Source organism: Halictus rubicundus, unplaced genomic scaffold (genome assembly GCF_050948215.1).
Source record: "Halictus rubicundus isolate RS-2024b unplaced genomic scaffold, iyHalRubi1_principal scaffold0058, whole genome shotgun sequence".
Taxonomy (NCBI): Eukaryota; Metazoa; Arthropoda; class Insecta; order Hymenoptera; family Halictidae; genus Halictus; species Halictus rubicundus.
Genome location: NW_027488599.1, coordinates 227,640 through 245,797, shown reverse-complemented (window position 1 = coordinate 245,797; position 18,158 = coordinate 227,640).

The following is an 18,158-nucleotide window of genomic DNA, read 5'->3' as shown; positions in this document are numbered from 1 at the left end:
CCAATCCTCTATCCTATCCTTTCCTCTATCCTATCCTCTATCCTATCCTATCCTCTATAATATCGTACACTCTATCCTATAATATCGTCTATCCGATCCTATTCTCTATCCTATTCTCTATCCTATCCTCTATCCTATCCTCTATCCTATCCTATCCTCTATCCTATCAAATCCCCTATCCTATCCTCTATCCTATCCTATCCTGTATCCTATCCAATTTTCTATCCTATCATATCATCTATCCTCAATCCTATCCTTTCCTGTATCCTATCGAAACATCTATCCTATCCTATCCTCTATCCTATCCTATCCTCTATCCTATCCTATCCTGTATCCTATCCTATCTTCTATCCTATCCTATCCTCTATCCTATCCTATCTTCTATCCTATCCTATCCGCTATCCTATCAAATCCCCTATCCTATCCTCTATCCTATCCTATCGTCTATCCTATCCTATCCTCTATCCTATCCTATCCTCTATCCTATCCTATCCTCTATCCTATCCTATCTTCCATCCTATCCTTTCCTCTATCCTATCCTATCTTCTATCCTATCCGATCCACTATCCTATCTTATCTTCTATCCTATCTGATCCTCTATCCTATCAAATCCCCTATCCTATCTTCTATCCTATCCTATCCTCTATCCTATCCTATCGTCTATCCTATCCTCTATCCTATCCTTTCCTCTATCCTATCCTATCCTCTATCCTATCCTATCGTCTATCCTATCCTATCCTCTATCCTATCCTATCCTCTATCCTATCCAATCCTCTATCCTATCCTATCATCTATCCTCAATCCTATCCTTTCCTGTATCCTATCCAATCCTCTATCCTATCCTGTCATCTATCCTATCCTATCCTCTATCCCATCCTATCCTCTATCCTATCCTATCGTCTATCCTATCCTCGATCCTATCCTATCCTCTATCCTATCCTATCCTCTATCCTATCCTGTCCTCTATCCTATCCTATCCTCTATCCTATCCTCTATCCTAGCCTATCCTCTATCCTATCCTGTCCAATCCCCTATCCTATGCTGTATCCTATCCTACCCTCTATAATATCGTATACTCTATCCTATCCTATCCTCTATCCTATCCTATCCTCTATCCTATCCTATCCTCTATCCTATCCTATCCTCTATCCTATCCTATCCTCTAACCAATTCTCTCCCCTATCCTATCCTATCCTCTATCCTATCCTATCCTCTATCCTATCCTATCCTCTATCCTATCCTATCGTCTATCCTATCCTCTATCCTATCCTATCCTCTATCCTATCCTATCCTCTATCCTATCCTATCTTCTATCCTATCCTATCGTCTATCCTATCCTCTATCCTATCGTATCCTCTATCCTATCCTCACCTCTATCCTATCCTCTCCTGTATCCTCTCCTATCCTCTATCCCATCCTATCCTCTATCCTATCCTATCATCTATCCTATCCTATCGTCTATCCTATCCTCTATCCTATCCTATCCTCTATCCTAACCTATCCGCTATCCTATCCTATCCTCTATCCTATCCTATCCTCTATCCTATCCTATCCTCTATCCTATCCTATCCTCTATCCTATCCTATCCTATCCTATCCTATCCTCTATCCTATCCTTTCCTGTATCCTATCCTATCCACTATCCTCTATCCTATCCAATCCTCTATCCTATCCTCTATCCTATCGTATCCTCTATCCTATCCTCACCTCTATCCTATCCTCTCCTGTATCCTCTCCTATCCTCTATCCCATCCTATCCTCTATCCTATCCTATCATCTATCCTATCCTATCGTCTATCCTATCCTCTATCCTATCCTATCCTCTATCCTAACCTATCCGCTATCCTATCCTATCCTCTATCCTATCCTATCCTCTATCCTATCCTATCCTCTATCCTATAATATCCTCTATCCTATCCTATCCTCTATCCAATCCTCTATCCTATCCTATCCTCTATCCTATCCTACCCTCTATCCTATGCTTTCCTCTATCCTATCCTATCCTCTATCCTATCCTATCGTCTATCCTACCCTACCCTCTATCCTATCCTATCCTCTATCCTATCCAATCCTCCATCCTATCCTATCCTCTATCCTATCCTATCTTCTATCCTATCCTATCCTCTATCCTATCAAATCCCCTATCCTATCCTCTATCCTATCCTATCCTATCCTATCCTATCCTCTATCCTATCCTATCGTATATCCTATCCTCTATCCAATCCTATCCTCTATCCTATCCTATCCTCTATCCTATCAAATCCTCTATCCTATCCTATCGTCAATCCTGTCCTATCCTCTATCCTATCCTATCCTCTATCCTATCCTCTATCCTAGCCTATCCTCTATCCTATCTAATCCAATCCCCTATCCTATCCTCTATCCAATCCTATCCTCAATCCTCTATCCAATCCTATCCTCAATCCTCTCCTTTCCTGTATCCTATCCTATCATCTATCCTCTATCCTATCCAATCCTCTGTCCTATCCTATCCTCTATCCTATCCTATCGTGTATCCTATCCTATCGTGTATCCTATCCTCTATCCTATCAAATCCCCTATCCTATCCTCTGTCCTATCCTATCCTCTATCCTATCCTATCCTCTATCCTATCCTCTATCCTATCCTATCCTCTATCCTATCCTATCCTCTATCCTATCCTTTCCTGTATCCTATCCTATCCTGTATCCTCTATCCTATCCATTCCTCTATCCTATCGTATCCTCTACCCTATCATATCCTCTATCCTATCCTATCCTCTATCCTATCCTATCTTCTATCCTATCCTCTACCCTATGAAATCCCATATCCTATCCTCTGTCCTATCCCATCCTCTATCCTATCCTATCCTCTATCCTATCCTATCCTGTATCCTATCCTATCCTCTATCCTATCCTCTATTCTATCCTATCCTCTATCCTATCCTATCCACTATCCTATCCTATCCTCTATCCTATCCTATCCTCTATCCTATCAAATCCCCTATCCTATCCTCTATCCTATCCTATCCTGTATCCTATCCTATCCTCTATCCTCTATCGTATCCAATCTTCTATCCTATCCTATCCTCTATCCTATCCTATCGTCTATCCTATCCAATCCTCTATCCTATCCTATCCTCTATCCTATCCTATCCTCTATCCTATCCTATCCTATCCTCTATCCTATCAAATCCCCTATCCTATCCTCTATCCTATCCTATCGTATATCCTATCCTCTATCCAATCCTATCCTCTATCCTATCCTATCCTCTATCCTATCAAATCCTCTATCCTATCCTCTAATCTATCCTATCCAATCCTCTATCCTATCCTATCCTCTATCCTATCCTATCCTCTATCCTATCCTATCCTCAATCCTATCCTTTCCTGTATCCTATCCTATACTGTATCCTCTATCCTACCCATCCTCTATCCTATCGTATCCTCTACCCTATCATATCCTCTATCCTATCCTATCCTCTATCCTATCCTATCCTGTATCCTCTCCTATCCTCTATCCTCTATCGTATCCAATCCTCTATCCTATCCTTTCCTCTATCCTATCCTCTATCCTATCCAATCCTCTATCCTATCATATCATCTATCCTCAATCCTATCCTTTCCTGTATCCTATCCAAACATCTATCCTATCCTATCCTCAATCCTATCCTTTCCTGTATCCTATCCTATCCTGTATCCTCTATCCTACCCATCCTCTATCCTATCGTATCCTCTACCCTATCATATCCTCTATCCTATCCTATCCTCTATCCTATCCTATCTTCTCTCCTATCCTATTCTCTATCCTATCAAATCCCCTATCCTATCCTCAATCCTATCCTATTCTCTATTCTACCCTATCCTCTGTCCTATCCTATCCTCTATCCTATCCTATCCTCTATCCTATCCTATCCTCTATCCTATCCTATCCTCTATCCTACCCTATCCTCTATCCTATCCTATCCTCTATCCTATCCAATCTTCTATCCTATCCTATCCTCTATTCTATGCTTTCCTCTATCCTATCCTATCCTCTATCCTATCCTATCGTCTATCCTACCCTATCCTCTATCCTATCCTAGCCTCTATCCTATCCAATCCTCTATCCTATCCTATCATCTATCCTCAATCCTATACTTTCCTGTATCCTATCCATTCCTCTATCCTATCCTGTCCTCTATCCTATCCTATCCTCTATCCCATCCTATCCTCTATCCTATCCTCTATCCTATCCTATCCTCTATCCTATCCTATCTTCTATCCTATCCGATCCTCTATCCTATCAAATCCCCTATCCTATCCTCTATCCTCTCCTATCCTCTATCCTATCCTATGCTCTATCCTATCCTATCATCTATCCTCAATCCTATCCTTTCCTGTATCCTATCCATTCCTCTATCCTATCCTGTCCTCTATCCTATCCTATCCTCTATCCCATCCTATCCTCTATCCTATCCTCTATCCTATCCTATCTTCTATCCTATCCGATCCTCTATCCTATCAAATCCCCTATCCTATCCTCTATCCTCTCCTATCCTCTATCCTATCCTCACCTCTATCCTATCCTCTCCTGTATCCTATCCTATCCTCTATCCCATCCTATCCTCTATCCTATCCTATCCTCTATCCTATCCTATCGTCTATCCTATCCTCTATCCTATCCTATCCTCTATCCTATCCTTTCCTGTATCCTATCCTATCCACTATCCTCTATCCTATCCAATCCTCTGTCCTATCCTATCCTCTATCCTATCATATCCTCTATCCTATAATATCCTCTATCCTATCCTATCCTCTATCCAATCCTCTATCCTATCCTATCCTCTATCCTATCCTATCCTCTATCCTATGCTTTCCTCTATCCTATCCTATCCTCTATCCTATCCTATCGTCTATCCTACCCTATCCTCTATCCTATCCTATCCTCTATCCTATCCAATCCTCTATCCTATCCTATCCTCTATCCTATCCTATCTTCTATCCTATCCTATCCTCTATCATATCAAATCCCCTATCCTATCCTCTATCCTATCCTATCCTATCCTATCCTATCCTCTATCCTATCCTATCGTATATCCTATCCTCTATCCAATCCTATCCTCTATCCTATCCTATCCTCTATCCTATCAAATCCTCTATCCTATCCTATCGTCAATCCTGTCCTATCCTCTATCCTATCCTATCCTCTATCCTATCCTCTATCCTAGCCTATCCTCTATCCTATCTAATCCAATCCCCTATCATATCCTCTATCCAATCCTATCCTCAATCCTCTATCCAATCCTATCCTCAATCCTCTCCTTTCCTGTATCCTATCCTATCATCTATCCTCTATCCTATCCAATCCTCTGTCCTATCCTATCCTCTATCCTATCCTATCGTGTATCCTATCCTATCGTGTATCCTATCCTCTATCCTATCAAATCCCCTATCCTATCCTCTGTCCTATCCTATCCTCTATCCTATCCTATCCTCTATCCTATCCTATCCTCTATCCTATCCTATCCTCAATCCTATCCTTTCCTGTATCCTATCCTATACTGTATCCTCTATCCTACCCATCCTCTATCCTATCGTATCCTCTACCCTATCATATCCTCTATCCTATCCTATCCTCTATCCTATCCTATCCTGTATCCTCTCCTATCCTCTATCCTCTATCGTATCCAATCCTCTATCCTATCCTTTCCTCTATCCTATCCTCTATCCTATCCAATCCTCTATCCTATCATATCATCTATCCTCAATCCTATCCTTTCCTGTATCCTATCCAAACATCTATCCTATCCTATCCTCAATCCTATCCTTTCCTGTATCCTATCCTATCCTGTATCCTCTATCCTACCCATCCTCTATCCTATCGTATCCTCTACCCTATCATATCCTCTATCCTATCCTATCCTCTATCCTATCCTATCCTCTATCCTATCCTATCCTCTATCCTATCCTTTCCTGTATCCTATCCTATCCTGTATCCTCTATCCTATCCATTCCTCTATCCTATCGTATCCTCTACCCTATCATATCCTCTATCCTATCCTATCCTCTATCCTATCCTATCTTCTCTCCTATCCTATTCTCTATCCTATCAAATCCCCTATCCTATCCTCAATCCTATCCTATTCTCTATTCTACCCTATCCTCTGTCCTATCCTATCCTCTATCCTATCCTATCCTCTATCCTATCCTATCCTCTATCCTATCCTATCCTCTATCCTACCCTATCCTCTATCCTATCCTATCCTCTATCCTATCCAATCTTCTATCCTATCCTATCCTCTATTCTATGCTTTCCTCTATCCTATCCTATCCTCTATCCTATCCTATCGTCTATCCTACCCTATCCTCTATCCTATCCTAGCCTCTATCCTATCCAATCCTCTATCCTATCCTATCATCTATCCTCAATCCTATACTTTCCTGTATCCTATCCATTCCTCTATCCTATCCTGTCCTCTATCCTATCCTATCCTCTATCCCATCCTATCCTCTATCCTATCCTCTATCCTATCCTATCCTCTATCCTATCCTATCTTCTATCCTATCCGATCCTTTATCCTATCAAATCCCCTATCCTATCCTCTATCCTCTCCTATCCTCTATCCTATCCTATGCTCTATCCTATCCTATCATCTATCCTCAATCCTATCCTTTCCTGTATCCTATCCATTCCTCTATCCTATCCTGTCCTCTATCCTATCCTATCCTCTATCCCATCCTATCCTCTATCCTATCCTCTATCCTATCCTATCTTCTATCCTATCCGATCCTCTATCCTATCAAATCCCCTATCCTATCCTCTATCCTCTCCTATCCTCTATCCTATCCTCACCTCTATCCTATCCTCTCCTGTATCCTATCCTATCCTCTATCCCATCCTATCCTCTATCCTATCCTATCCTCTATCCTATCCTATCGTCTATCCTATCCTCTATCCTATCCTATCCTCTATCCTATCCTTTCCTGTATCCTATCCTATCCACTATCCTCTATCCTATCCAATCCTCTGTCCTATCCTATCCTCTATCCTATCCTATGCTCTATCCTATCCTATCATCTATCCTCAATCCTATCCTTTCCTGTATCCTATCCATTCCTCTATCCTATCCTGTCCTCTATCCTATCCTATCCTCTATCCCATCCTATCCTCTATCCTATCCTCTATCCTATCCTATCTTCTATCCTATCCTATCCTCTATCCTATCCTATCGTCTATCCTACCCTATCCTCTATCCTATCCTAGCCTCTATCCTATCCAATCCTCTATCCTATCCTATCATCTATCCTCAATCCTATACTTTCCTGTATCCTATCCATTCCTCTATCCTATCCCGTCCTCTATCCTATCCTATCCTCTATCCCATCCTATCCTCTATCCTATCCTCTATCCTATCCTATCCTCTATCCTATCCTATCTTCTATCCTATCCGATCCTCTATCCTATCAAATCCCCTATCCTATCCTCTATCCTCTCCTATCCTCTATCCTATCCTATGCTCTATCCTATCCTATCATCTATCCTCAATCCTATACTTTCCTGTATCCTATCCATTCCTCTATCCTATCCTGTCCTCTATCCTATCCTATCCTCTATCCCATCCTATCCTCTATCCTATCCTCTATCCTATCCTATCCTCTATCCTATCCTATCTTCTATCCTATCCGATCCTCTATCCTATCAAATCCCCTATCCTATCCTCTATCCTCTCCTATCCTCTATCCTATCCTATGCTCTATCCTATCCTATCATCTATCCTCAATCCTATCCTTTCCTGTATCCTATCCATTCCTCTATCCTATCCTGTCCTCTATCCTATCCTATCCTCTATCCCATCCTATCCTCTATCCTATCCTCTATCCTATCCTATCTTCTATCCTATCCGATCCTCTATCCTATCAAATCCCCTATCCTATCCTCTATCCTCTCCTATCCTCTATCCTATCCTCACCTCTATCCTATCCTCTATCCAATCCTCTATCCTATCCTATCCTCTATCCTATCCTATCCTCTATCCTATCCTATCCTCTATCCTATGCTTTCCTCTATCCTATCCTATCCTCTATCCTATCCTATCGTCTATCCTACCCTATCCTCTATCCTATCCTATCCTCTATCCTATCCAATCCTCCATCCTATCCTATCCTCTATCCTATCCTATCTTCTATCCTATCCTATCCTCTATCCTATCAAATCCCCTATCCCATCCTCTATCCTATCCTATCCTATCCTATCCTATCCTATCGTATATCCTATCCTCTATCCCATCCTATCCTCTATCCTATCCTCTATCCTATCCTATCCTCTATCCTATCCTATCTTCTATCCTATCCGATCCTCTATCCTATCAAATCCCCTATCCTATCTTCTATCCTATCCTATCCTCTATCCTATCCTATCCTCTATCCTATCCTATCGTCTATCCTATCCTCTATCCTATCGTATCCTCTATCCTATCCTCACCACTATCCTATCCTCTCCTGTATCCTATCCTATCCTCTATCCCATCCTATCCTCTATCCTATCCTATCATCTATCCTATCCTATCGTCTATCCTATCCTCTATCCTATCCTATCCTCTATCCTAACCTATCCTCTATCCTATCCTATCCTCTATCCTATCCTATCCTCTATCCTATCCTATCCTCTATCCTATCCTATCCTATCCTATCCTCTATCCTATCCTTTCCTGTATCCTATCCTATCCACTATCCTCTATCCTATCCAATCCTCTGTCCTATCCTATCCTCTATCCTATCATATCCTCTATCCTATAATATCCTCTATCCTATCCTATCCTCTATCCTATCCAATCCTCAATCCAATCCTATCCTCTATCCTATCCTATCGTCTATCCTATCCTATCCTATCCTCTATCCTATCAAATCCCCTATCCTATCAAATCCTCTATCCTATCCTCTATCCTATCCTATCTTCTATCCTATCCTATCCTCTATCCTATCAAATCCCCTATCCTATCCTCTATCCTATCCTATCGTCTATCCTATCCTATCCTCTATCCTATCCTATCCTCTATCCTATCCTATCCTCTATCCTATCCTATCTTGCATCCTATCCTTTCCTCTATCCTATCCTATCTTCTATCCTATCTGATCCTCTATCCTATCAAATCCCCTATCCTATCCTCTATCCTATCCTATCGTCTATCCTATCCTATCCTCTATCCTATCCTATCCTCTATCCTATCCTATCCTCTATCCTATCCTATCCTCTATCCTATCCTATCTTGCATCCTATCCTTTCCTCTATCCTATCCTATCTTCTATCCTATCTGATCCTCTATCCTATCAAATCCCCTATCCTATCCTCTATCCTATCCTATCGTCTATCCTATCGTCTATCCTATCCTTTCCTCTATCCTATCCTATCCTCTATCCTATCCTATCGTCTATCCTATCCTATCCTCTATCCTATCCTATCCTCTATCCTATCCAATCCTCTATCCTATCCTATCATCTATCCTCAATCCTATCCTTTCCTGTATCCTATCCAATCCTCTATCCTATCCTGTCGTCTATCCTATCCTATCCTCTATCCCATCCTATCCTCTATCCTATCCTATCGTCTATCCTATCCTCTATCCTATCCTATCCTCTATAATATCAAATCCCCTATCCTAACCTCTATCCTATTTCTATCCTGTATCCTATCCTATCCTCTATCCTCTATCGTATCCAATCCACTATCCTATCCTATCCTCTATCCTATCCTCTATCCTATCCTCTATCCTATCCTATCCTTTATCCTATCCTATCTTCTATCCTATCCTATCCGCTATCCTATCAAATCCCCTATCCTATCCTCTATCCTATCCTATCCTCTATCCTATCCTATCCTCTATCCTATCCTCTATCCTATCCTATCCGCTATCCTATCAAATCCCCTATCCTATCCTCTATCCTATCCTATCTTCTATCCTATCCTATCCTCTATCCTATCCTTTCCTCTATCCTAGCCTATCCTCTATCCTATCCTATCGTCTATCCTATCCTATCCTCTATCCTATCCTATCCTCTATCCTATCCAATCCTCAATCCCATCCTATCATCTATCCTCAATCCTATCCTTTCCTGTATCCTATCCATTCCTCTATCCTATCCTGTCCTCTATCCTATCCTATCCTCTATCCCATCCTATCCTCTATCCTATCCTCTATCCTATCCTATCCTCTATCCTATCCTATCGTCTATCCTATCCTCTATCCTATCGTATCCTCTATCCTATCCTGTCCTCTATCCTATCCTATCCTCTATCCCATCCTATCCTCTATCCTATCCTATCCTCTATCCTATCCTATCCTCTATCCCATCCTATCCTCTATCCTATCCTATCCTCTATCCTATCATATCATCTATCCTGAATCCTATCCTTTCCTGTATCCTATCCATTCCTCTATCCTATCCTTTCCTGTATCAAATCCATTCCTCTATCCTATCCTATCCTCTATCCTATCCTATCTTCTATCCTATCTGATCCTCTATCCTATCCTCTATCCTATCCTATCCTCTATCCTATCCTATCCTCTATCCTATCCTATCCTCTATCCTATCCTATCCTCTATCCTATCCTATCTTCTATCCTATCCTATCCTCTATCCTATCCTTTCCTGTATCCTATCCTATCCACTATCCTGTATCCTATCCAATCCTCTGTCCTATCCTATCCTATATCCTATCCTATCCTCTATCCTATCCTATCCTCTATCCTACCCTATCCTCTATCCTATCCTATCCTCTGTCCTATCCCATCCTCTATCCTATCCTATCCTCTATCCTATCCTATCCTCTATCCTATCCTATCGTCTATCCTATCCTCTATTCTATCCTATCCTCTATCCTATCCTATCCACTATCCTATCCTATCCTCTATCCTATCCTATCCTCTATCCTATCAAATCCCCTATCCTATCCTCTATCCTATCCTATCCTGTATCCTATCCTATCCTCTATCCTCTATCGTATCCAATCCACTATCCTATCCTATCCTCTATCCTATCCTATCCTCTATCCTATCCTATCCTCTATCCTATCCTATCGTCTATCCTATCCTATCCTCTATCCTATCCTATCCTCCATCCTATCCTTTCCTCTATCCTCCATCCTATCCTATCCTCTATCCTATCCTATCCTGTATCCTATCCTATCTTCTATCCTATCCTATCCTCTATCCTATCAAATCCCCTATCCTATCCTCTATCCTATCAAATCCTCTATCCTATCCTCTCCTCTATCCTATCCTATCCTCTATCCTATCCTATCCTCTATCCTATCCTATCCTCTATCCTATCCTATCGTCAATCCTGTTCTATCTTCTATCCTATCCTATCCTCTTTCCTATCAAATCCCCTATCCTATCCTCTATCCTATCCTATCCTATCCTATCCTCTATCCTATCCTATCTTCTATCCTATCCTATCCTCTATCCTATCCTTTCCTGTATCCTATCCAATCCTCTGTCCTGTCCTATCCTATCCTCTATCCAATCCTCTATCCTATCCTATCCTCTATCCTATCCTATCCAATCCCCTATCCTATCCTCAATCCTATCCTTTCCTGTATCCTATCCTATCCTCTATCCTCTATCCTATCCAATCCTCTGTCCTATCCTATCGTGTATCCTATCCTCTGTCCTATCAAATCCCCTATCATATCCTCTATCCTATCCTATCCTCTATCCTATCCTATCCTCTATCCTATCCTATCCTCTATCCTATCCTATCCTCTATCCTATCCTATCCTCTATTCTATCAAATCCCCTATCCTATCCTCTATCCTATCAAATCCCCTATCCTATCCTCTATCCTATCTTATCCTATCCTATCCTCTGTCCTATCCTATCTTCTATTCTATCCTATCCTCTATCCTATCCTTTCCTCTATCCTATCCTATCCTCTATCCTATCCTATCGTCTGTCCTATCCTATCGTCTATCCTATCCTATCCTCTATCCTATCCTATCCTCTACCCTATCCTATCCTCTATCCTATCCTATCCTCTATCCTATCCTATCTTCTATCCTATCCTATCCTCTACCCTATGAAATCCCATATCCTATCCTCTGTCCTATCCCATCCTCTATCCTATCCTATCCTCTATCCTATCCTATCCTCTATCCTATCCTCTATTCTATCCTATCCTCTATCCTATCCTATCCACTATCCTATCCTATCCTCTATCCTATCCTATCCTCTATCCTATCCTATCCTCTATCCTATCCTATCCTCTATCCTATCCTATCGTCTATCCTATCCTATCCTCTATCCTATCCTATCCTCCAACCTATCCTATCCTCTATCCTATCCTATCCTGTATCCTATCCTATCTTCTATCCTATCCTATCCTCTATCCTATCAAATCCCCTATCCTATCCTCTATCCTATCCTATCCTCTATCCTATCCTATCCTCTATCCTATCCTATCTTCTATCCTATCCTATCCTCTATCCTATCCTATCGTCTATCCTATCCTATCCTCTATCCTATACTATCCTCTATCCTATCCTATCCTCTATCCTATCCTATCCTCTATCCTATCCTATCTTGCATCCTATCCTTTCCTCTATCCTATCCTATCTTCTATCCTATCCGATCCACTATCCTATCCTATCTTCTATCCTATCTGATCCTCTATCCTATCCTATCTTCTATCCTATCCTATCCTCTATCCTATCCTATCCTATCGTCTATCCTATCGTCTATCCTATCCTTTCCTCTATCCTATCCTATCCTCTATCCTATCCAATCCTCTATCCTATCCTATCATCTATCCTCAATCCTATCCTTTCCTGTATCCTATCCAATCCTCTATCCTATCCTGTCGTCTATCCTATCGTATCCTCTATCCCATCCTATCATCTATCCTATCCTATCGTCTATCCTATCCTCTATCCTATCCTTTCCTCTATCCTATCCTATCCTCTATCCTATCCTATCGTCTATCCTATCCTATCCTCTATCCTATCCTATCCTCTATCCTATCCAATCCTCTATCCTATCCTATCATCTATCATCAATCCTATGCTTTCCTGTATCCTATCCAATCCTCTATCCTATCCTGTCATCTATCCTATCCTATCCTCTATCCCATCCTATCCTCTATCCTATCCTATCGTCTATCCTATCCTCTATCCTATCCTATCCTCTATCCTATCCTGTCCTCTATCCTATCCTATCCTCTATCCTATCCTCTATCCTAGCCTATCCTCTATCCTATCCTGTCCAATCCCCTATCCTATGCTCTATCCTATCCTACCCACTATAATATCGTATACTCTATCATATCGTATCCTCTATCCTATAATATCATCTATCCGTTCCTATTCTCTATCCTAACCTATTCTCAATCCTATCCTCTATCCTATCCTATCCTCTATCCTATCCTATCCTCTATCCTATCCTATCCTATCCTCTATCCTATCCTATCCTCTATCCTATCCTATCCTCTATCCTATCCTATCCTCTATCCAATCCTCTATCCTATCCTCTATCCTCTATCCTATCCAATCCTCTGTATCCTATCCTATCCGCTATCCAATCCTCTATCCTATCCTATCCTCTATCCTATCCTATCCAATCCCCTATCCTATCCTCAATCCTATCCTTTCCTGTATCCTATCCTACCCTCTATCCTCTATCCTATCCAATCCTCTGTCCTATCCTATCCTCTATCCTATCCTATCGTGTATCCTATCCTCTATCCTATCAAATCCCCTTTCCTATCCTCTGTCCTATCCTATCCTCTATCCTATCCTATCCTCTATCCTATCTTATCCTCTATCCTATCCTATCGTCTATCATATCCTCTATCCTATCCTATCCTCCATCCAATCCTATCCTCAATCCTATCCTTTCCTGTATCCTCTATCCTATCCAATCCTCTATCCTTTCGTATGCTCTACCCTATCATATCCTCTATCCTATGCTATCCTCTATCCTATCAAATCCCCTATCCTATCAAATCCTCTATCCTATCCTCTATCCTATCCTATCTTCTATCCTATCCTATCCTCTATGCTATCAAATCCCCTATCCTATCCTCTATCCTATCCTATCGTCTATCCTATCCTCTATCCTATCCTATCCTCTATCCTATCAAATCCTCTATCCTATCCTCTCCTCTATACTATCCAATCCTCTATCCTATCCTATCCTCTATCCTATCCTATCCTCTATCCTATCCTATCCTCTATCCTATCCTCTATCCTAGCCTATCCTCTATCCTATCCAATCCAATCCCCTATCCTATCCTCTATCCAATCCTATCCTCAATCCTATCCTTTCCTGTATCCTATCCTATCCTCTATCCTCTATCCTATCCAATCCTCTGTCCTATCCTATCCTCTATCCTATCCTATCGTGTATCCTATCCTCTATCCTATCAAATCCCCTATCCTATCCTCTGTCCTATCCTATCCTCTATCCTATCCTATCCTCTATCCTATCCTATCCTCTGTCCTATCCTATCCTCTATCCTATCCTATCGTGTATCCTATCCTCTATCCTATCAAATCCCCTATCCTATCCTCTGTCCTATCCTATCCTCTATCCTATCCTATCCTCTATCCTATCCTATCCTCTATCCTATCATATCTTCTATCCTATCCTATCATCTTTCGTATCAAATCCCCTATCCTATCCTCTATCCTATCCTATCCTATCCTATCCTATCCTCTATCCTATCCTATCTTCTATCCTATCCTATCCTCTATCCTATCCTATCTTCTATCCTATCCTATCCTCTATCCTATCAAATCCCCTATCCTATCCTCTATCCTATCCTATCCTCTATCCTATCCTATCCTCTATCCTATCCTATCTTCTATCCTATCCTATCCTCTATCCTATCCTATCGTCTATCCTATCCTATCCTATATCCAATCCTATCCTCAATCCTATCCTTTCCTGTATCCTATCCTATCCTCCATCCTCTATCCTATCCAATTCTCTGTCCTATCCTATCCTCTATCCTATCCTATCCTCTATCCTATCGAATCCCCTATCCTATCCTCTGTCCTATCCTATCCTCTTTCCTATCCTATCCTCTATCGTATCCTATCCTCTATCCAATCCTCTATCCTAGCCTATCCTCTATCCTATCCAATCCAATCCCCTATCCTATCCTCTATCCAATCCTATCCTCAATCCTATCCTTTCCTGTATCCTATCCTATACTCTATCCTCTATCCTATCCAATCCTCTGTCCTATCCTATCCTCTATCCTATCCTATCGTGTATCCTATCCTCTATCCTATCTTATCCTCTATCCTATCCTATCCTCTGTCCTATCCTATCCTCTATCCTATCCTATCGTGTATCCTATCCTCTATCCTATCAAATCCCCTATCCTATCCTCTGTCCTATCCTATCCTCTATCCTATCCTATCCTCTATCCTATCCTATCCTCTATCCTATCCTATCTTCTATCCTATCCTATCCTCTATCCTATCCTATCTTCTATCCTATCCTATCCTCTATCCTATCAAATCCCCTATCCTATCCTCTATCCTATCCTATCCTCTATCCTATCAAATCCCCTATCCTATCCTCTGTCCTATCCTATCCTCTTTCCTATCCTATACTCTATCCTATCCTATCCTCTATCCTATCCTATCCTCTATCCTATCCTCTATCCTATACAATCCAATCCCCTATCCTATCCTCTATCCAATCCTATCCTCAATCCTATCCATTCCTGTATCCTATCCTATCCTCTATCCTCTATCCTATCCTATCCTCTATCCTATCCTATCGTGTATCCTATCCTCTATCCTATCAAATCCCCTATCCTATCCTCTGTCCTATCCTATCCTCTATCCTATCCTATCCTCTATCCTATCCTATCCTCTATCCTATCCTATCTTCTATCCTATCCTATCCTCTATCCTATCCTATCTTCTATCCTATCCTATCCTCTATCCTATCAAATCCCCTATCCTATCCTCTATCCTATCTTATCCTATCCTATCCTCTGTCCTATCCTATCTTCTATTCTATCCTATCCTCTATCCTATCCTTTCCTCTATCCTATCCTATCCTCTATCCTATCCTATCGTCTGTCCTATCCTATCGTCTATCCTATCCTATCCTCTATCCTATCCTATCCTCTACCCTATCCTATCCTCTATCCTATCCTATCCTCTATCCTATCCTATCTTCTATCCTATCCTATCCTCTACCCTATGAAATCCCATATCCTATCCTCTGTCCTATCCCATCCTCTATCCTATCCTATCCTCTATCCTATCCTATCCTCTATCCTATCCTCTATTCTATCCTATCCTCTATCCTATCCTATCCACTATCCTATCCTATCCTCTATCCTATCCTATCCTCTATCCTATCAAATCCCCTATCCTATCCTCTATCCTATCCTATCCTGTATCCTATCCTATCCTCTATCCTCTATCGTATCCAATCCACTATCCTATCCTATCCTCTATCCTATCCTATCCTCTATCCTATCCTATCCTCTATCCTATCCTATCGTCTATCCTATCCTATCCTCTATCCTATCCTATCCTCCAACCTATCCTATCCTCTATCCTATCCTATCCTGTATCCTATCCTATCTTCTATCCTATCCTATCCTCTATCCTATCAAATCCCCTATCCTATCCTCTATCCTATCCTATCCTCTATCCTATCCTATCCTCTATCCTATCCTATCTTCTATCCTATCCTATCCTCTATCCTATCCTATCGTCTATCCTATCCTATCCTCTATCCTATCCTATCCTCTATCCTATCCTATCCTCTATCCTATCCTATCTTGCATCCTATCCTTTCCTCTATCCTATCCTATCTTCTATCCTATCCGATCCACTATCCTATCCTATCTTCTATCCTATCTGATCCTCTATCCTATCAAATCCCCTATCCTATCTTCTATCCTATCCTATCCTCTATCCTATCCTATCCTATCGTCTATCCTATCGTCTATCCTATCCTTTCCTCTATCCTATCCTATCCTCTATCCTATCCAATCCTCTATCCTATCCTATCATCTATCCTCAATCCTATCCTTTCCTGTATCCTATCCAATCCTCTATCCTATCCTGTCGTCTATCCTATCGTATCCTCTATCCCATCCTATCATCTATCCTATCCTATCGTCTATCCTATCCTCTATCCTATCCTTTCCTCTATCCTATCCTATCCTCTATCCTATCCTATCGTCTATCCTATCCTATCCTCTATCCTATCCTATCCTCTATCCTATCCAATCCTCTATCCTATCCTATCATCTATCATCAATCCTATGCTTTCCTGTATCCTATCCAATCCTCTATCCTATCCTGTCATCCATCCTATCCTATCCTCTATCCCATCCTATCCTCTATCCTATCCTATCGTCTATCCTATCCTCTATCCTATCCTATCCTCTATCCTATCCTGTCCTCTATCCTATCCAATCCTCTGTATCCTATCCTATCCGCTATCCAATCCTCTATCCTATCCTATCCTCTATCCTATCCTATCCAATCCCCTATCCTATCCTCAATCCTATCCTTTCCTGTATCCTATCCTACCCTCTATCCTCTATCCTATCCAATCCTCTGTCCTATCCTATCCTCTATCCTATCCTATCGTGTATCCTATCCTCTATCCTATCAAATCCCCTTTCCTATCCTCTGTCCTATCCTATCCTCTATCCTATCCTATCCTCTATCCTATCTTATCCTCTATCCTATCCTATCGTCTATCATATCCTCTATCCTATCCTATCCTCCATCCAATCCTATCCTCAATCCTATCCTTTCCTGTATCCTCTATCCTATCCAATCCTCTATCCTTTCGTATGCTCTACCCTATCATATCCTCTATCCTATCCTATCCTCTATCCTATCAAATCCCCTATCCTATCAAATCCTCTATCCTATCCTCTATCCTATCCTATCTTCTATCCTATCCTATCCTCTATCCTATCAAATCCTCTATCCTATCCTCTCCTCTATACTATCCAATCCTCTATCCTATCCTATCCTCTATCCTATCCTATCCTCTATCCTATCAAATCCCCTATCCTATCCTCTATCCTATCCTATCGTCTATCCTATCCTCTATCCAATCCTATCCTCTATCCTATCCTATCCTCTATCCTATCAAATCCTCTATCCTATCCTCTCCTCTATACTATCCAATCCTCTATCCTATCCTATCCTC